Below are 21,654 nucleotides of genomic sequence, written 5' to 3' on the forward strand. Positions count from 1 at the left end.
AATGTGCTTATCTAAGTGCCTGGACTAAGAGTAAATTATTAGATTTATTCTTATTTCTGTGAATAAAATTTAGTTTTAGATGAGCAGCCTTAGGTCTCAAGCTAAAGCTTCTTCCTTGGGGTTAGGAAGGAAAATAACAGATAATTTAATTGCCAAGTAATTGCTAAATGAAGGGGGCTGGAGGGCAATTCTAACTTGGCATCTGCTCATACATAGGTCTTTGCATTACAGAGATTTTTGGGGTAGATGTGGAAGGTTTAAAATTTTTACAGAACTCCACAGGTTTAACATAATAATTTTCAAATTTGGCTGCTTATTAGAATCACTTAGGAAACTTTTAAGGTTGTAGGTTCCCTGATTCTATTACTCTGAATCAGAGCAATAGGGGATGGAGCCTAGAAAATGGAATTTTTAAATAAAAACTGGTTTAATTAAGTATTTATAAACTACAGGTCTAGGGGGAGTACGTGCAAAAGGAGGAGAAGGAACTCTAAGCAGGATGTTAAGGAATGTTCATTTTATCATTAGAAATCTAGAAGTTAGAGTGGTTTTTTGCCAGCTTGTGTATTACGAGTTTCTTGAGTTTTAAGTAATTGTATCAGCTTCTTCCAAGATGCACATACAGTAGTATAATGTTTATGCAAGTTACACATTAAATACCTGTTAAGTAGCTAACTTGGTATCCCATGGTAAGGACATCTAATGCCCGACAATAGAGAAGTTGCTAACTTGCGTTAGCAGCTGAGATATGCTTGGGTAATATCTGGATCCACCATTATTGCTTTAGATAAAACTGTCTTAGGCACTCATATCGCCTCCCTCCTTTCCCGCAAGTGCCCACTACCTGTTTTGAGACAGTTCAGCAGTGAACTTCATTTAGGTCTTTTTATCTCAATTTGAAAAATAATATACTTAGGCTAACTTCAGATGTGAGCAAACACTTGTCTTAAAATTGACCGTTAGGAGCAGCTGCATTTTCAAAAAGAAACTTACGATATGTGTGGTTGATAAAAATCTTTGATTACTTTTGAACTATGTGACAGAAGAGCATCACATACGGTTGACATCTTCTGAAAGGTTCTGACCTGTTCTGTGCTCATAAAAAAAAGAAAAAAAAATTTTTTTTTTTTAAACTAGCCAAAAAGCGATACCAGTAAGTTATTTTGGAATATTTTGGCTAGGGTGAGCAGAGAATCGTGGTAAATTACTTCTGCATTTAATAATTGAATAATTTTGAGAGTTTTTCCAGCTTAACAGAAATGCATGCCTGTTGATCATGAAAAGATCATAGTAGTGGGGAAAAGCCAGTGAAGTTGGAACACATCATGGAAGACTGTGAGAAGTTGGTTCTCTATTATCTTTTCTGTGATTTTGGTCCGTTTTTCTTCCTGCTGACTATTGGCTCCTTATTAGTGTTTTTAAGCATTCGTATTTAGTATGGCATGTACAAACGATCCAAGTTTCAAGCTTACCATGAGACGTTTAAATTATAAAAAATAGGGGTAAAGTACAGAATTGCATTTTCTAAAACACTTGGATCTTCAGAATCTTTGATTTGAGTCAGTTTTGTGTATTTACTTTTTATTTTGGCAAGAAGTGAGCCCGATACTGACTCATAATTTGGAATGTTCTTAATCCTTGGGAAGAAAATGAAGCATTCATGTTAGTATTTAAATGATAATCTCTTATTTTAAGTGTTGTTAGGTGCCATCATGTGGACGTCTGACCCATAGCGACCCCATGTGACAGCGAAATTGCCCCACAGGGTTTTCTAGGCTGTAATCTTCACAGCCAGGTCTTTTCCTGTGGAGCCCCTGGGTGGGTTCCAACTGCCAACCTTTCCGTTAGTAGCTGAGCACTTAACTGTTGAACCCTCAGGGCTCCTTTATTTTCATTGTAGATATAGGGAGTCATAAAATTTATTTTGCTGTTAACTTAGTGTATTAGCTGATTTTCATTGTAAGATAGTACATTAAAAAAACCAAACCAATTCTGTTGCCATCGAGGTGATTTTGACTCATAGCAACCCTATAGGATAGAGTAGAACTGACGCATAGGGTTTCCGAGGAGCACCTGGTGGATTCGAACTGCTGATCTTTTGATTAGCAGCTGTAGCTCTTAACCACTGTGCAACCAGGGTTTCCTAAATAGTGTATGCAAAGACTTAAAAATACAGTTGGTGTAGAGCCAGGAGCGCTACTAGGTGCTTTTACTCCTGTTGTTGCTAATTGCCATCAAGTCAGTTCTGCCTCGTGGCAAACCCATGTGTGCGGAGTAGAACTGCACTCCATAGGGTTTTCCAGGCTGTGACCCTTGGGAAGCAGATTGTCACGCCTGCCTTCTGAGGTGCTTTTGGATGAATTCCAACCACCAGTCTTTTGGCTAGTAGTTGAATGCTTAACCGTTTGCCGCACCCAGGTATTTGCTATTACTTTTAGCTGTTTAACTTTATTTTCTTAATTTTTTTCCAACACTTGTGTTATAAGCATGATGTTAAAACAGGTATTATACATTATGTGTTCACTACTTTTTTTTTCCCTATGTCCGTGTGCATTGGTACATTATATGTTTAAAAAAAAAAACCCGCTGCCATCAAGTCGATTCTGACTTATATGTTTAGACCTTGAGAATTCGCCTTTTCTCTGCTAGATATTGAACACATTAGCTAACCTTTCGTTATATAACACCGTATGTTATTGACACTTTCTTTTGTATTCTAGATTAGAGGTCATTAGGGTTTGGATTAAGATGGTGGAAGTAGAAAATGGAATTACAGTTGATATGAACATTTTGGGAGGAAAACATAGTCTCTGATGTTAAAATAGAGATGTCGAAGATGATGTACAAGTAGAATCCAGAAGAATTGGGAGGGGCGGGAAGGCAGCACTAGAATAGTTAGATTTTGAGCATGTTTTGTTTTTCATTGGGTGACTTCTTCATTACTGTTAAAATCTTATTTTGAATTTTGCTGTATAGGAACCATATCAAAACCTTACTAGTGTGGATAATTCTGATTTCTATTTTTATAAAGAAAGGTTTACTAATAATTTGTAAATAAGATTGGTGAGAAAGTATCCAAAGAAAACAACTTTTACAACAATGAAAGCATGTTCAAGGCAGCCATTACATGCAGTATGTTAATTGCATATTATTTTTATTAAAATTAGAAAGGCAGCATTTATAAAAGGTAGAATGTGTGTTTCTTCTATGGTTCCTCACAATAGATTTATATTAGATTAAACCATGCAAAATTGCTGTTTTTGTAAGTAAAAAAATTATAAACATTAGCAATTTCAAGACGTTACTAGAGATTTATAGTGTATTCTGCTTTCAGTCTTGGGGTCACCTTGAGTCAGGGGCATGAGTCAGTGGCAGCTAACAACATCAGCTACTGCTGCTTGCAAGGGAGTCTCCTTGTTTTTCCCAGAAACTTCTAGGATGTATTTATGTATTTTCTTACCTGGATAATTCTTTTTTTTAATTTATGTTCATTGCCTCAGCTGGGCATCCAAATAATGTTGCTTGTTGTGTTGATAACGGGCATCCTTGGTACTGACTTTAATGGGTACACTCCTAGGGTGAACCATCAAGGGTGCTTCCTTTACTTTTTTGGTATTTCGTCAAGTTAAAGCAACTTCTTTTTTTCCCCCTAGTTTGCCAAGAATACAGGGAATGGATGTTGAACCTCATGCTTTTCCTACAACTGTTAAGAGAGATGGCCCCATGGCTTAATTTCAGTTTATTATAATGGGTTTCTTAATGTTATCATTCATAATGTTGATTTCTTGGTCATAATATTTTTCATGGTTGTGATGTGCTGATATTTTGTTAGTGTTTTTTTTTTTCCCCTCCTCCCCTGTCGCTGGCCTTTAAATGAGAAACACCCTGCAGTGGCTTGGAAACTATTGTCTTATTTACGGATAGAACTTTGGATCCTTTCCCCCTTTTTCCTATGATTATTGTTCCCCCAGCTCCATCCATATCTAATTTATTGGTATAAAGTTTCAAATTTAAATTCTAATGTCAGTAGTCATGACTTTTTGTACTAATGTTCTTTCCTCCCACTTTTTAAAAATTAGACTTACCAAAGACTCACTGCTTGTTTTGATACTTTGAAAGAAGCTACAAAGAAACCAGTCTATTTCATTTTTTATTGAAATATTCTTTGGCCCTAGTTTTTTCAGTTGAATGCTTAGTTTATTTCCGATCTTAGTTGTTGTAAAGAGGACATTTAAATGTGTAAATTTTCTTTAAAGTTTGGTGTTTTGTTCACGTTGCATGTGATTTTGATGTAGAATTATATAGCGATCTCATATTTATTCAAGCCTAATATGATTTTTGTTTTAATTTTCCTCTTTTTTAGCCCAGGTATATTTAAAGGATGTTTAAGAATTTATAAATGAGTTATTTTTGTAAATCACCATTATTATCTGCCTTCTCTTTGTTAAATTCTAAATTATCGACCTTCTGGAATTGAGTTTTCCTTATCTCTGAATACCTGGTTAGCTGTTGAAAATATTTTCTGGATGTTTGAAAATACGTGTTCTCTTTGGTATGAAGATCTGTCAGTGGGTCAAGAGTTTTAATTATGTAGTATAGTAATAATCAGTATAATTACAGATTTTTTGTATTGATTTTTAATTTATCTGCTGTTCACTGACAGATGGAAGACTTTTCCATAATGATTGATGATTTTATTTCTTAGTTTCTTAAAACTTTTTCTTTTTTTTTTTTTTGCTTTAGTATTCTTTTTTTTCTTAAAGGTTCATTATGTTTTTGTGGGTGGTAATCTGAGACTTTGAATGCCAGGAAATGTCTTCATTTTGTCCTCTTCATTAAAGAATGCTCTTTTGTCTAGATTCAAAAATTATTTTCCTTTGGATCTTTTTTTTGGTTTTAAAGATAATGTTAAACATAGCAGATGAGAAGTCTGATATCAAGCTAGTTTTTGTTTATTGGTAGCTATCCACTGGAATGTATGTCTCCCAGTTTCCTCCTTTCTCTCACTGCCAGCATGGGAGCCTTTAAGATTTTTCCCCCCTCTATCCTTCACCCTAATCTCAGGTCTTTTTCATTACTGTTTAAGGCTGTGTTTATTTCATCCACCTATTGAAAATTTTATTCTGACACTACTTTCAGTTTTTTTTATAGCATTTGTAATTTTATGAGTCTGATTGACTAGAATCACTCTTAAAATTTAAATTATATTTTAGTTTTTCGTATCGAATCTTTTTCCTCATAAGCTCTTCTGTTTGAGTTTGGTGCATCTCTTCCATGTTATTGGATTCTTCAGATGTTTGCAGTTTTGTAGTTGTCTTCATATTTGGGAAGTTTTAGGCTAGCCACTGCTCATTGGAACTTTTTGTATGATTGGACATGTTCATTGTCTGTGCTGACCAGTAAGGTAGCCACTAGCCACATGTGCCTGTTGAATATTTGAAATGTGGCTAGTGTACCTAAAAACTCAAAAACTGAAATTTTAATGTTATTTTGTTTTAATTTAAATTTAGCTCATTAGTATTAGGCTTCGTCTCATCTTATTATTGAGAGTTTTTTTTTTCAGTTGTTAATAATCTCCTGGTTACCAAGTCCACTGAAAATCTTTCATTTCTTATCTTAATTGACTTACATCCTTCAAAGTGATTTATCCTTTGTTACTGATAGTTTTTGACTTTTCATGATGTTGGTTTTCCTTTCATGCTGCTGTTTTAATTTTATTCCTAAGTGCAAAATCTCATTTACCTATCGTTGAAATCTTAGTGTGATTGTTCCCTGAGGTGTTCTGTCCTTGCTGCTTCTCATTTTTCAAACTCTTTCTGGGTATAGCCTTTGATACCTGAGGCTTCTACTAGCACCTCCTTGATTTCCAGGCTCAGGGTTTTTTGTTTGTTTGTTTGTTTATTAGACAGCTACCACCTTGATATTCTAGAGATGTTGCTCTAAATCTTCTGACCATTCGCCTGTTCCAGTTAATGCTTGAAAGTCATTCTTGAGTCCTTTTCTTTTCTCCTATGTTCAGGAGTGGACTTCACAGACTTCATTGCCTTTGTCCTAACTATTGCCTTGTCCTCTTAACATGTTTGCTGTGTCATTCCTACCCTCAGAATTTTAGATTACAGGTAAAAATGTATTCCCTTAAAGCTTCAATTTTATAGGTGTTCATTATGTAGTATTGCCAACCCTGTGTTCTAGTCCAAATATATGGGTTTTCCACCCCGCTTCCTCAAATTGTTATCAGGGAAATCTTCCCCATCTACTGTATATTGAGGACAGTGAAATGATAGCACTGTAGTGTCATGCCAGGAAGCTGGCATCTCAGACTAAACTGTCTGCTCCTAAGTACAGCTTGAAAACTTGAAGAGTTTAAATCTTCCGAGTCACGGTTGCCGAGAGTCCAGACATCACTTTTCTGAACCAGCCTCTCCTCTTGGCATACTCCAGTCATATAAAACCACTTAACCAGGCCTGTTGTATGCCACAGTTGATTCTGACTCATAGCAACCCTGTAGGACAGCAGAACTGCCCCATAGTGTTTCCAAGAGTGTAATTTTTATGGGAGCAGACCGTTGCATCTTTCTCCCATGGAGTGGCTGGTGAATTTGAACTGCTGACCTGTCAGTTAGCAGCTGAGTGCTTAACCACTTAGCAACCAGGACTCCTTAGCCAGGCCTCAAACACCTTTTTCCCATTGTATGTGTTTTCACAGCCCCAACTGTCTCCTCTCCTCTCCTGCCCCCCCCTTTTTTTTATCATTGGCATACGTTTTAATCTTCATAATTCTAGATCCTGATTGTCTGAAGCCTTCCTTGAGGCTTTTCTATATTACAGCTCTTTTCCAATGAACTGTAACTGTTTCCTGTGTGGTTTGCCTGCTGACACTGCGAACACATAGGAGGCTAGGATGGTTTTTATTGTCAGGGCCTGACATATAAACGTAGGTGCTCAGTCAGTGTTAACATCTTAGATGCTATTTGACATATGGAATCGACTCGAGGGCACTGAGTTTTTTGGGGGGGGTAGTGTGTGTCAAAAACAGGTGAATGGTAGTAACTTCCAGAGAGTTAATTGGTTTCAGTTAAAAGTTATTTTTGAAACAGCATTTGAGATAGAGTAAAATAATAATTTACTATTCTAGAGTTCCTATAGTAGTTAAAGTTGATTTTGTACTATTTATGAGGGAAGTGAATAGTTTCACTTTCAGGAAAACGTGTAAACTATTAGCTTATGAACTTGAAAACAATTGCGTATATATTTGATATGTTGATTCCAAACCAGTACTAACCAATCCGTTAAGTAGGTTTGCTTGTTAGTCTAGTATCAGTTGCTTTATTATAATCCTATAAAATGCCGTATGTATTTTTAATGATAAAATGATGTTTAAAGTTCTACAGTTCAGATTCCTCATTTTGACTGTTCCTTTCCTAAATCATTGTTGCACAAAACCTCTTAAATTCATGCCCCTCCAGCTAAGGAGATTTTATGCTTTTGCTTTCTGTAGATTATTAAGTGCAGTAATAGGGTTTTATGTTTGTGTTTTCCAAATCCAACTCTGTATTTGACTACTGAAAGGCTTTTTCAAGCCACTTATAAATCCTGAGAAATCTTCATATGTGGTGCTCCATTTCCTTCGCCCTCGAGAATCACTGCTCTAATTATTTTGAGTTGGTGCTTCATTATGTTATGATTTTATTCCTGAAGTGACTGTAATGTTAATGGAAGACATTTTGTATCAGGAAAACAAAAGAATATAACTCTTACATGGGCATACTGTAGCTCTTGGCCTTATGCATTTTGACAGTAAAACTATGACTTTGAAAAAGTAAGCCCATTAGAATGTAGATTCCTTGAAAGAGTATAAGCTATTTTAGTCCAGTGATGGCTCAGTTGTGAAGTCTTCATAGAATGCTCTCTGGGATTGAATTCACCTCTTATTGAAAAGCTAAGAGCGCAGTAGCAGATTAGTCTCATTTTCTTTTTAGTCTAATCTTATTTTTTATCTGAAATAATATTAGCCAGCTTTCTATTTTATTTACCAATATTTTCACTGAATTATCTGTTGTTTTTAATAGCCAAACCCAGTCTCACGGATTAAAGAATTGGCTTAAAGTATTTGAGTGAATATGCTGTGGGCTCTGAAATGGTTTCTCAAAGAGGAGTAATAAATGTTTCGAGAATTGGCATTATTTGCGCTTCCTTAAGGTGACAGTTTTGAAAGTTCCTATTTTTTTAATATGAATATTCTGTTTACTTTTTAAAAATCAAATTTGTCACCTTTCCAATTCTTTCTCAGTGTATGTTCTTAAAGATACGTGTGGTTTTGAAAAAGCCATCTTCTGGCTTAAAAAAGAACTAGTTTATTTTTTGCAGATGCTGGTGTAGTATATTACAGTTTCTCCTCTACTGCGGCTCAGAAATGATAGAAGTAAGGTGAAATTGAGACTTGTTGGTCAGACTGGTACTTAAGTTTTGGTTTTGTGACCCTGATTTTCTTTATAGCGTATTAACTGTCACTTCTCTTAGTCCTTTTAGTATCATTAACATGTTAACGATGGAGGAAAGAATCAGAGCATATAGAAGGGTTTATATGCTTTTCTGTATTCTCTTTTTGTGCAGTGTTATTTCAGAAGAACTTTAAATGATGGCCTTTGGTTCTTTTTTTTTTTTGCTTGAAGTATCTCTTCTGTTTTTAATAAGACCTTTGGGTTTTTAATGAATGTGTCAAAGCATTATGTTAAGGAACCTACTACCAAATAAAGTTTAAAATTTGAAAAAGAAAATGTTAAATCATGGAGCCAGAACTCTGAATACTGATTTGATTCTAATATCTTGAAGAAAGTTTCATTTTGGAACAATACCATTTTTTAGGATGGCATGCTGCTTGAGATAGATCTTTGTCAACTTAATAACAATTAAGGCAAGAAAATCATAAAGTGGAAAGAGCACTAAACAGGTGTTACATCTGGATATTAGCATTTTGACCATGGGGAAATCCTATAACCATTGGGCTGATGCTGCTCTTTTTTCCCCCCTGCTAAAAAATGGGGCTGAATTTGATAATCCCCAAGGTCCTTTCCAAATAGATTGTGACATGTAGAGGGGAACCTCTTGATTTTTGTGCCTTAATAGTTTATGCTTTCAGATATTTGCTGTTCCTTGCCCAACACAAAGTAACTAAAACTTTCTTGCTACCACCACAGGTATAGTGTAGTATTTATGGCTTCTTTTGTATGTGTGTGGAAACCCTGTCATTGTAGTGTTTAAGAGCTACAGGTGCTAACCAAAAGGTCGGCAGTTTGAATCCACCAGCTACTCCTTGGAAACCCTATGGGGCAGTTCTGCTGTGTCCTATAGGGCCACTATGAGTCAAAATCGACAGCAACTGGGTTTTTTTTGTTTTTTTTTTTAATTTTGTTTCTTTGGGGACATTTGGAATATTTCCCACTGGTATTCATTTAGTATTTTCATCACTATATAGAAAAGGGTATAAGAGCAAAATAGTTGTCTCTGTATTTATGGAGTTTCACTTGAGCAATAAGGTTGAAAAATTTCAAGACTATTATAAACAGAAGTCCCTTGCAGTTTTTACTGTATGTAATGTATATACTGAGGAGCCTTCGGGGCGCATTGGTTAAGCACTTGGCTGCTAACCGAAAGGTCGGCGGTTCGAACCCACCAGCTGCTCTGCAGGAGAAGGATGTGGCAGTCTGCTTCCATAAAGGTTTATAGCTTTGGAAACCCTGTGGGGCAGATCCCCTCTACCCTGTAGGGTCACTATGAGCCCTCATTGACTTGACAGCAGTGGGTTTAATGTATGTACTGTAAAATCCGTTTTGTTTATGTAAAAAGCGGTTTAGTGTGTAACTGTCAATACAGCTTCCAGTTTATTAAGTTTTAAGTTGCCCATCAAATACAGTATCCATTTGCTGCTTTCTGTCAGGAAATAATCATCATGGCTTTTGAAATATTGAGTATTAATCATTTTAGATTTAATCCGTCAGTAGGTACGTAATTACGATAGGTTTACTTTTTGAAAAATGAGAAATACTAATTTCATATTTCAGAAATTTTTGTGTATCCTTTGTATTTTAAATGTATAGCCTTTTCTGGTTTTCACTTAATTATTTAGGATACTTATGGTATTGTAAAACAAAGGCATAATGCAATTTTATAATGTCAGTTAAAATTGAGGAGTCATTCTTTTTTTTTGTGGTAAGTATATACAACAGAACATAAGTAGGATCATACAACATTTATCTTGTTGTGACTGACTGACTTCACTCAGCTTAATGTTTTCAAGGTTCCTCTGTGTTGTAGCATGTATCATGGCAGAGTAATGCTCCATTGTGTGTACCACATTTTGTTTATTGATACATCTGTTGATGGACATTTAGGTTGTTTCCATCTTGGCTACTGTGAGTAGCCGCTGCAGCAAACATTGGTGTATGTGTATCTTTTTTATGTTTCTGCTTTCAGTCTTTTGAGTATATACCAAAAAGTGGAATTGCTGGATCCTGTGGTAATTCTATGATTAACTTTTTGAGGAACTACCAAATTGTTTTCCACAGCAGCAGATTTTTTTTTTTTTTAAATCATAGCCATCTTAGTAGGGGTAAAATGATTATCTCACTGTGGGTTTGATTTGCATTTCCTTAATGCGTCTTGACGCTGAGCATCTTTTCATGTGCTTGTTGGCCATTTGTATTTGTTTTTTGGTACACTGTCTATTTAAGTCCTCTGCTTATGTTTTAATTGATTTGTTTGTCCTTTTGCTGTTAAGTTATAGGAGTTCCTTGTATATTCTGGGTATTAAAACCTCATCAGATACATAGTTTACAAAACATTTTTCCCATTTGTAGGTTGTCTCTTCACTTTGTTGATAAAGTTCTTTGATGAACAAAGGTTTTTAATTTTGATGAAATCCCATTTACCTACTTTTTCTTTTGTTGCTTGTGCTTTCAGTGTCATATCTGAGTCCATTGCCAAATACTGTGTTCTGAAGCATCACTCCTGTGTTTTCCCTTAAAGAGTTTTATGGTTTTGTGAGGAATCAGTCCAGTTTCATTTTTTGCATGTGGAAGTACAGTTGTTCAACATCATTTGTTAGACTCTTCTTTCCCCCAGTGAATGGGCTTAACCACGCTTATCAAAAAGAAATGGACCAGAGATATGTGGGTTTGTTTCTGGACTCTCAGTTCTATTCCATTGGGCAATATGTCTGACATTATACCGGTGCCAGTTTGTTTTGATTACTGGAGCTTTATAGTATGTTTTCAGGTTGGGAAATGTGAATCCTCTTACTTTATTCGTTTCCAAGACTGTTTTGTCTGTTCAGGGAGCTTTGCAGTTGTATATAACTTTGAGGATTAGCTTTTCCATTTCTGTAAAGAAGGCTGTTGGAATTTTGATAGAGCGTTGATGCTGTGGTTTGCTTTGGGTAATATTAACATGTCAGCACTATTAAGTCTTCTAATCGATGAACATGGAGTGTCCTTTCATTTGTTTTGGTTGTCTTTAACTTCAGTAGTGCTTTATTCAGTGTACAGTCTTTTTACTTCTTTGGTTTAAATTATTCTAGATATTTTATCCTTTTGGATGCTATTATTTCCTTAGTTTTGTTTTTTAGAATGTTGCTGTTGTTTAGAAACCCTGCTGATACATGTGTTGTTGGCCTTTTATCCTGCTGCTTTGCTGAAATTGTTTATTAGCTCTAGTAGCTTTCTTGTGGATTCCTTGGGATTTTCCACATATAGGGTCATGTCATCTACAAACCCTGGTGACATAGTGGTTAAGAGCTGCGGCTGTTAACCAATAGGTCAGCAGTTCAAATCCACCAGGTATTTCTTGGAAGCCCTAAGGGGCAGTTCTGCTCTGTCCTGTAGGGTCACTATGAGTCAGAATCTATGACAGTGGATTTTTTTTCCCCCTAATTTGAATAGGTTTTCTTTTTCTAGTGTAATTGCTCTGACTGATTTGCAATACAATGTTGAGTAGCAAGGAAGGCAGACATCATTGTCTTTTGCGTGATCTCTGTCTTTCTCTACTTAGTATGATGTTAGCTATTCGTGTATTAACGAATGCATTTTATCAGATTAAGAAATTTCCCTTCCATTTCTAGCTTGTTGAGTGTTTTTATTGTGAAAGGGTGTTGGGTTTTGTCAGATACCTTTTCTGCATTAGCTGAGATGATCATGTGGTTCTTTTCCTTTGTTCTATTAATGCGGTGTGTTATACTGATTGATTTTCTAATGTTGAACCACTCTTGCTTCTTGAGATTAATTCTGTTTGATTGTGGTGTATATTCCTTTTTAGTATGCTTTTCGATTTGGTTTGCTTTGAGAATTTTTGTGTCTATAATCGTAAGGGGTATTGGTCTGTAGTTTTCTTTTTTTGAGGTGTTTTTGTCTAGCTTTGGTATCAAAGCAATGTTAACCTCCTAGAATGAGTTAGGAAGTGTTTCCTCCTTCCTCTGTTGTTTGGAAGAGTTAAGGATCAGGGTCACTTCTATAAATGTTCAGTAGAATTCCTCAGTGAAGTCATCTGGTCCTTGAGAGGTTCACTGGACCTCCATAGAGGTTCTTTGCACATGGCGTCGCTCTGAGTTGAAAATCAACTCAGTGACACTTACCAACCACAGCAAAATACTACTGATGCAGTCTCTTCACTTGGGTTTGTTGAGATCTTATATTTCTTCTTGATCCAGCGTAGGAAGTGTATTTGTTTCTAGCATTTGTCAATTTCATCTAGGTTATCTAATTTCTTAGTGTATGGTAAGGAGCCCGGGTGGAGCAAAGGTTAACCCCTTGGCTGCTAACCGAGAGACTGGCTGTTTGAATCCCCTCAGCTTCCCCAAGGTGGAAAGACCTGGTGATCAGCTCTCATAAAGATTACAGCCTAGAAAACCCTGTGGGCAGCTCTGCTCTGTCACCTGATTGCCGTGAGTTGAAATCGGGTTGACGGCGCCAAACAACAACGCCGTTGTTCATAGTATTCATTTATGATCCTTTTTATTTTTGCAGGATTGATTGTAATGTCCCCACTTCCGTGTTTTATTTTAGATATTTGCACCTCCTGTCTTTCTTTGTTAGTCTAGCTAGAAGTTTGTCAGTTTTATTGGTCTTTTCAGAAAAACCAACTCCGGTTTCATTGATTCTCTCATTTGTTTTTCTATTCTGTATTTCATTTATCTCTGCTCTGAGTTTTGCTATTTCTCTCATTCTGGCAGCTTTAGGTTTAGTTTGCTCTTTTTCTGGTTCTCAGGTTACAGAGTTAGGTGATTTATTTTGAATCTTTTTAATGTGCTTACCTGATTTTTTATTTCCTTATCCTGTAGTTTGCTGATTCTTTCATCAGCTCAAATCTATTTTCATTTCCTTCCAATGAGTTTTTTAATTTCAGTTATCGTGTCTTTCAGTTCTAGTATTTCTGTTTGGTTTCTTTTTACAGTTCTCTCTCTCTCTCTTTTTTTTTTAATAGTTTTATTTTGTTCATCTATCATTTTCCTGATTTCTTTTAGTTCTTTGTGTTTTTCTTTGTTTCTTTGAGCTTTTTTTTTTTAATGTTGTGTTAATTCTTCTCATTTGTTTTAGTTCTAATCTGTTATTCATGTTTTTGTAAATATTTCTCTCCTTTCTTGTTCAGTTGAGTGGGTCATCATTTCCAGTTAATTTACGTGCCTGTGATTTTTTGTTGTTGTTGTTGAAGATGGGACTTTCGAATTCTCCAAGATGTTAGCTTTCTCATTTCCCCCAAATAGTGTTTTCATGGGTGCACATTTCTGCAGAAAACTCTTAGGAGGCACCATCTTTATACTTTGAGTACTGCTCTCTTTCCTGCTCTGTGGTAGTTGCAAGTAAGGGCAAGACAGGGTTTGCCCAAGGAGTGGTATGAGGCTGTGAAGGAAGAAGCTGCCAGGGGGACAGAGGTAACTGCATCCCAACACAATTTGGACAAGTGAGGACACTAGGAATGGGGCCATGTGACGGAGGGTCTGGCCGAGCATGTTTGTGGCACAGGTCTCGGGTCCAGAAGGAGAGAGCAAAATTGACAGGCCCAGGACCTTGCACTCTGCACCGTGTATATGCTGGCATCCAAAGTCACCCAGAGCTTTTGCCTGTGGCAAGAGGGCCCAGATGCGGCTGTCCTTCGACGTGCCTGCTTTGATACAGCGCCTCACGTGTCCACCCTAACCTGGCTCAGCCATCGCTGGTCTACTTCAAAGCAAAACATTGTTCTTTTCTGTACAGTGTTAAAAAAAAAAAAAAAAATACAATGCCTTTTTCTGTAAGGGACTTGAACATTCATGGATTTGGTATCCACAGGAGTCCCCGTGCCAATCTCCTGCGGATACCGAGGGAAGACAGTATTTTCTGAGCAGTCTTTTAGGAAGATCTGTTTATTTCAAAGACAGAGATCTGGGTTCTGCTCTGTGCACAGGAGAGCCATGGGTCTACTAGGGCTGCGCTGGCGTTGTATGGCTGCTGCCTCCCTTCTGCCGTCACCCTGAATAGTTTGCCTGGGAGATCCGTGCCGTTAGTTTCAGAGCTAGAGGTCGGAGTCCTGTCCAGTGCATAGGAGAGGTCTGTGTTGGTTTGTGGTGTGGCATGGCTGCAGCATTTCTGGAGCAGTCCATCTGTCATGCCTGGATGGCGAGGATGGAGACAGCGGAAGACGTGCTTTTCCTACTGGATGATACTGTTTCTTGCTGCCATTCGTTGTCCACTGTTTCAGAGTTCCTATAGGGCGGCATACAGGTGCTGACTGCCCCTACTGGTGTTCTTGTGGCAAGAGTTGGGATCTTAGATCTCCTCATGCCTCCATCTTCCCGGAACGGAAGAGTCATTCTTGTTCTTAAATTGAAAGTAAGTAGAATGCACATGTTAATGTGTAGTTTTGCAGTTTATTTTGGTGGAAATGGATTTTTCAAAAGTGAAAATACCTGGAATGAGTCAAGTTATTTGCAAAGTTGTAGGCTTCTGTAGTTGTGTGATGGAATGGAACGAGTGCTGAGGTTCAGATCAAGAGTCCTGGTTGTGCCATTTACTTGTTGTATGAGCTTAAATTCTCTTTATGGTGGTGTCTTTTACTCTTGACTCTGTTAGTGTCATTATCTTTCTCATACCCAATATTCACTTAGAGTGTCTTAGTTCTTACCTCTGAAATATCTCTTGAATCTGTTCACTTTTTCTAGCTCAGCTCAAGATCCTCTTTTGCCTGAATTAAAGCAGTGACACACTGCCTCCAAGTCCTTCTCCACAGTGCAGCCAGGATCACTTTTTAAGAAAAGCACATTTCCTCATTCTTTGTGTAAAAATCTCTGTTTTAAGATAAAGAACAAACATTTCTTTGAGGAGCTGCATCTCTTTTCTGCTTCTCCAGCTTTCCTAAATGCTTCAGTTCTTTTGAAGGTAGAATTCTCTTTTACCTTGCATCCTTCACATGTGTTTTTTCTGGAATACTTTTCTATCCTTTAGCCGCATTAGCCTGATCAACTTCCTATTTTTCAGGCTTTTAACTTAAATGTTACTTCCTCAAGCCCTTTAACCCCCAACCTAGGTTAGTTAGCACATTCTTTATCCCATACAACTCTTACAGTGATTGTATTATAATGTTCAGAACTGAACTTCTCATTTTTTCCTCCCAAACTTGCTTTTCTCTCAGCCTCTCCATTTTTTTCACTAAGAATTTTTTGTTGTAGTGAAATATATATACCAAAAAATATGGCATTTTGATCATTTATAAATGTACATTTTAGTGACACTAGTTGTATTCACCATGTGTGTACCACTGTTTCCAGAAGTTTTTCATCCTCCAAATAGAACTCAGTGCCCCCTAACCAATAACTCTATTTTCCCCCTCCCCCAGTCCCTGGTAACCACCAGGAAACTATGGTCTCTATGCATTTGCCTGGTCTAGATATTCCATATACTTGGAGTTATACAATATTTGTCCTTTTGCATCTGACTTATTTCACTTAATGTTCTCAAGGTTCATCCATGTTGTAGCATGCATCAGAACTTCATTTCTCTTTATGGGAGAATAATATTCCATTGTATGTATATATCACATTTTGTTTATCCACTCATCTGTGGAGGGACACTTGGGTTGTTTCCACCCTTTGACTATTATAAATAATGCTGCAGTGAACATTGGAAAATTCAATTCTTGATTGCTGTATCTAGGTAAAGGACATGTGGGTGCTGACTGTACTGTTCTTTAAACTTTCCTGTAGGCTTGAATTTTCAAATTATAGATAAGTGGAAAATTCAGTAGTGTTGGGCAAATAATAAATACTCAAAAAATATTAGCAATTAAAAATTATATATATGCATGGATATATGTATGTATGTGGACACCCCGGTGGCGTAGCGGTTAAGTGCTGTGGCTTCTAACCAAAGGGTCAGCAGTTCGAATCCTCCAGATGCTCCTTGGAAATCCTATGGAGCAGTTCTACTCCGTCCTGTGGGGTTGCTGTGAGTCGGAATCGACTCGACGGCACTGGGTTTGGTGTTTTATGCATGTGTGCATTATGTTGTCGTGAGCCATTGAGTCGATTCCATCTCACAGCAACCCTATAGAATAGAGTAGAACTGTCCATTAGGGTTTCCTAGGCTGAAATCTTTATGGGAGCAGATAGATTGCCAGGTCTCTTCTCCTACAGAGCTACTAGCTTCTGTGTTTTATTAAATAGAAACGGCAGCTTCCCAATTGCTCAGGCCACACACTTGCGCTTCCTTAACTAGTCTTCTGCTTTCCTATCTTCTAACCCTTCCTCTTCAGTCTGTTCTCAATGTAGCAGTGAGATCGTGTTAATAATCTCAAAACCCTTTAAAATGTCCTTTTATGATGGCCCAGAAGGCCCTTTTAAGATCTGTTCCTTTCCCCCATGTTACCTGTTTGACCTTGTATCTCTAGATCTGCTCTTCATTTGCTGAGCTTTAGTCACACTGACCTCTTTGCAGTTTTTTGAGCATTTCAGGCAGATTCCTGCCTTTGTCCTTGACATTTCATTTTACAGCAATTTGAAAATGGTATTTAAAATGTGTGGTTAAGAATTACTAATTAGTAGTTAGTGCTAACACACTGAGTACATTGAAATGGAATAATCAAAAGGATTGCAAGTGACATTTGTGATACTGTGGTTCTTAAGCAAGGGAACAACAGATTGTTCAAATACTTGGATTCTCAAGAATTTTTCCCTCCCAGAGGACTTACATGTCTAGTTCTTAAAGGCTTGATCAGTGCAAGTGGCATTTATCAGTTATTTAGGGTCTATAAAGCTGTTTTTTTTTTTCCTTATTTTTTGGGCAAAAAGTAAATACATGCTATAAATATACTGGCAGTGGTCTTACTGAGTCCTGTCAATTTTTCAATGTTCTTCAGAACATACTGTAAGCTCAGTGTATTTCAGAGAAGTATTCTGGGTTTTGCTTGGTCAAAAACATTGTTCTGTTGTTTGTGAAAGTGTGGCTCATAAACCACTTGCCCCAGAATCATTTGGGGGTGTTTAAAAATGCCAGTCAATCCCATTCAAGACCAACTGGTTCAGAATTGGTGGGACCTGGATTTAACATGCTCCCAACTTTCATTTTGATGAATATTACAGCTTTGTGTCGTAAGCCTAATGGAGATATAACGGAATAGAGGAACTAGAATCTCCTGGTATGATTAGTGGCAGGAAGTCTAGAGTAGAACTAGAAAATTTAAAAATTAAAAAAAAAAAAAAAAAAAAAAAATCTTTTAAAATTTTGTTGCCAGGAGAACATGGACCATTTAAGTCTAGAGAAGTATCCTTCATTTTTCCTGGAAGCAAGTACTGCGTGTTTTGGGACTGGGTAGAGTTGCCTTGGAGTTGCCAGTGTTCTTGTGCCTTCTTATTCTTGGTGACACTTAAGTCACTTGGGATTTTACTAGAGAACTTTGGAAATACCCATTGATACATACATGCATACAATATTATAAATAGGTCTCTGAACCTCTCCCTTCTGCGGAGATGTATCTTTTTTATTCTAGTGCTTGGTTGCATCTGAATTTTTCAGGGGGTTCTGACAGTGATTGTGAACTGTTTTACATTGGCACTCAGTTTTTGGCCTGAATGTGAATGGGTTATTTTGAGCTGAGGAAGGTTTTTCTTTCTAGAAATAGTGTTGTTAAAGGAAAACTTGACACTTTAATCCAACAATTTTAAGTTGGGATTTGTCCTAAACATATGATACAGTAATTGCATGCTCTGGTTGCATTCCTGAAAAGTCTGCTAAGTCAAGATTGATTATGTTAAAACTCTTTTTGTAATACAAACAGGTAATGAGTGGTTAATCCCTGACTGGGGCTCCAGTACCAGGATTTAGAAATGAAGTTGAGTACCTTGTGTAATCGCGTAATGAGCTCTTTGAGGCATAGTTCACTGCATTTTTAATGCTGTTACAAATCGCATTTTCATATAACTCATGTATCACAAAGCTATGTTAATATGCTACAGTGTTACTACAGCGAAACCTGCAAAAGCCGGAACTTTTGTAGGTGGAAACTTGTCAAAGAGAGACTCAAATATTTTCCACTAAAAAGAGAGCAATAGGAAAGTGGTGACTGCAACCCGTCGGGAAACCCTCGTGGTGTAGTGGTTAAGTGCCATGGCTGCTAACCAAAGGGTCAGCAGTTCGAATCTGCCACGTGCTCCTTGGAAACTCTGTGGGGCAGTTCTACTCTGTTCTCTAGGGTCACTGTGAGTCAGAATCGACTCAGTGGTACTGGGTTTGGTTTGGTGTTTTGGTTGCACCCCGTCAAAAGCCGAAAACTTGTGGGACCTGGAAAAACAAGGCAGCCCCATCGAGAGTTCCACCTCTCACAGTTTTCACTGTATTAGCATAAGAATATAAAGCATAAGAAGCCCTTGTGGTGCAGAGGCTAAGCACTCGGCCCCTAACTGAAAGGTTGGTAGTTAGAACCCACTCAAAGGCTCTGCAGGAGAAAGATCTATCTGCTCCCATAAAGATTACAGCCTAAAAACCTCTATGAGGCGGTTCTCCTTTGTCACACGAGGTCACTATAAATTGAAGTCAATTCAATGGCACCTAACAACAAGAACAACATGTAAATTACATAAGATTTTCTTTAACAACCAGAGTCAGAAAGTAAAGGAGTTGCCTTAAAATGTGAATTCAGAAAAATTTCTTTGAGTAGATTTTTGACATATGTTAAGAAAATATTTTTAGGGTCACTTGTATCACTTCTGAGAAACTCCTCCTTGGTGGGTCATTGTTTGGCCTCCCTCTTTTCCTTGTGAAATTTCTATAAGCAAAATCAATCTTTAGAGATAAAACTGTATTCCTATGAAATTATTTGCTGAACTTTTTTCCCACTGCCACTTTTTTCTCTAATGTTGTGTACAACAATCTACTTGTATAAATTTTTTAAAAAGTTGTATGTATATGAACCAACCTGCGTATGTTCAGAATTTTCCATTTTTAACTTCGTTCCTCATGATTGCACTTCATAGTGTCAAAGACTGAAATTGTTGATATGAATGAAAGCAAGTAAAATAAAGCTGAGTGTGTTTCAGAGTCAGTGAAACCTCATGTACTCCAGAAGTTCAAGGACTCCCAGGGTTGGGGGGGTATCCTGGATTAAAGAGAGTTTTTTAGTTGATATGATTAGGAGGCATCTCGAAGTCAAGTACTGCTTCGGATACTATTGAAAAATTGGAAGAAATCAGAAAATCCTAGAATGAAGACTGTAGCAGTGCATTTGATACAAATCAACCAAGCTGAATTTGTTGATAGAATGAGTGGAATGTATAAGGTGAAGTATTGGGGGGAAGAGTGACATTTTCCATGAGATACTGATATAGCACTGATGAAGAATACAGACATGTATTCTTTCAACAGGTATACTGAGCACCTGTGCACCACTCACTATGAATATGCAGACAATGAGATAGTTAAAACTGCTCTCCAGGAACTGACATTTTTGTGGGAGAGATAGACAATAAACAAAGGGGGCCTTGTAGAAAAATGAAGTTGGTCAAGGGGAAATAGGATATGCTTGGGGGAAGAGTGTTCCAGGCACAGGCACAAGGCCTTGTGAGAAGAAGTGATCGACTGTGAACTGAGAGGTCGGCAATTTGAAACTACCAGCAGCTCCGTGGGAGAAAGATGTGGTAGTCTGCTTCACTAGAGATTTACAGCCTTGGAAACCCTATGGGGTCGCTGTGAATTGGAATTGACTCAACAGCAGTGGGTTGGGTTTGGTTTGTGGTGAGAGGATGTTTGGTGCGTCTAAACAACAAGGTAGCCACCAGTGTTTTTAGAGTGGGGAAAGTCAGAGGAGGTAGCAGGAGCCAGATCATGTAGGGCTTTGTAGGCTTTGGAAGGGATTTTGGCTTTTACTCTGAACAAAGTGGTGGTTTGGAGATCAGTGGTTAGCAATAGAAGTGGTGTGATTCTGGATATATTTTGAAAGAGTCAGCCGATGGACTGGAAGTTAAGCGTGATTCCAAGACTCTTGTCCTAAGCAGTTACAAGCTAGAGCTGTCATTTATTGAGATGAGGAGAATCAGGAGTTTGTTTTTTAGATGATCTAAGATTTGAGAATCTGGTTTAGACACCCATGTAGCAGGTGGCTATGAGTCTGGAGTATTAAGGGAGAGATTTGGGCTGAACTAAGTGTATAGATAGAATTTAAAACCGTGAGACTAGATATCAACTAGATTCTGTAAAAAGTGAGCAAAGATCAGAGGTCCCCAGACTTTCTGTAAAGGGCCAGGTAGTAAATACATATTTCTGGATTTGCAGCCATAGAAATTCTTGCAAATACTCTGCTGTACCATCATAGTGCAGATGCAGCCTAGTAGACAGTTTGTGAACTAATGGGTGTGACCAGATATGACTGCTCGGAAGTTTGCCCACCGCTGCTATAGATAACGGAATCCCTGGGTGTACAGTTAAAGGGCTTGGCTGCTAATCCAAAGGTTGGAGGTTTGAGTCTACTCAGAGGCACCTCAGAAGAAAGGCCTGGTGGTCTGCTGCTGAAAAGATCAGCCTTTGAAAACCTTACGGAGCTCAGTTATACTGTGACACACATGGAGTCGTCAGGAGTCAGAATCAACTTGGTGGCAACTGGTTGACTGTAGATGGAGAAAAGAAGGTGAAGGCTGTGAATTCTCCCTGTGCTACTATGATGTTTAGAAATCAAGATTATGAGGCGGGAATAGCAAAGGAGAATGCAAAGGAGCAGCCAGTGGAATAGGAAGAGGATCGAGAAAGCATGTATCCTGGAAGCCAAGTGAAAAAAAGTGTTTCAAGAATGGGAGACTGATCCTTTGTGTCTGAGTCTGCTAATAGGTTGGATTACATGAGAACTGAGAATTGGCAACCCAGAGGTCACTGGCCTTGATAAAAGAGCGGTTTCAGTGGATTTGGGGGAATGAAGGAAAGCCTAATTGGAGTGGGTTTGAGAGACTGAGAGGAGAGGAGGTGACAGTGAGTATATGTAGCAAACTCTTTTGAGCAGTTTTGCTATAAAAAGGCTTTGATGGAGTAGGACGTGGGCTAAAGGAAAAGGTCCTTTTCTTTTTTTACTTTAAAGATGGGAGTGACTGCAGCCTGTTGATGTGCAGGTGGAAACAATCCAATACAGAGGAAAAAATTGATTGCAGAATGA

The 21,654-nt window shown here is 37.7% G+C and overlaps 1 protein-coding gene across 8 annotated transcripts in view; it reads left to right on the top strand.

The window, feature by feature from the left end:
- The window catches only part of WAC (WW domain containing adaptor with coiled-coil), a 107,149-nt gene that overhangs the window by 11,137 nt on the left and 74,358 nt on the right, over window positions 1–21,654 (top strand). The gene's annotated exons all lie outside the window — the stretch shown is intronic.

This window comes from Loxodonta africana, chromosome 4, assembly GCF_030014295.1.
Source record: "Loxodonta africana isolate mLoxAfr1 chromosome 4, mLoxAfr1.hap2, whole genome shotgun sequence".
Classification (NCBI taxonomy): Eukaryota; Metazoa; Chordata; class Mammalia; order Proboscidea; family Elephantidae; genus Loxodonta; species Loxodonta africana.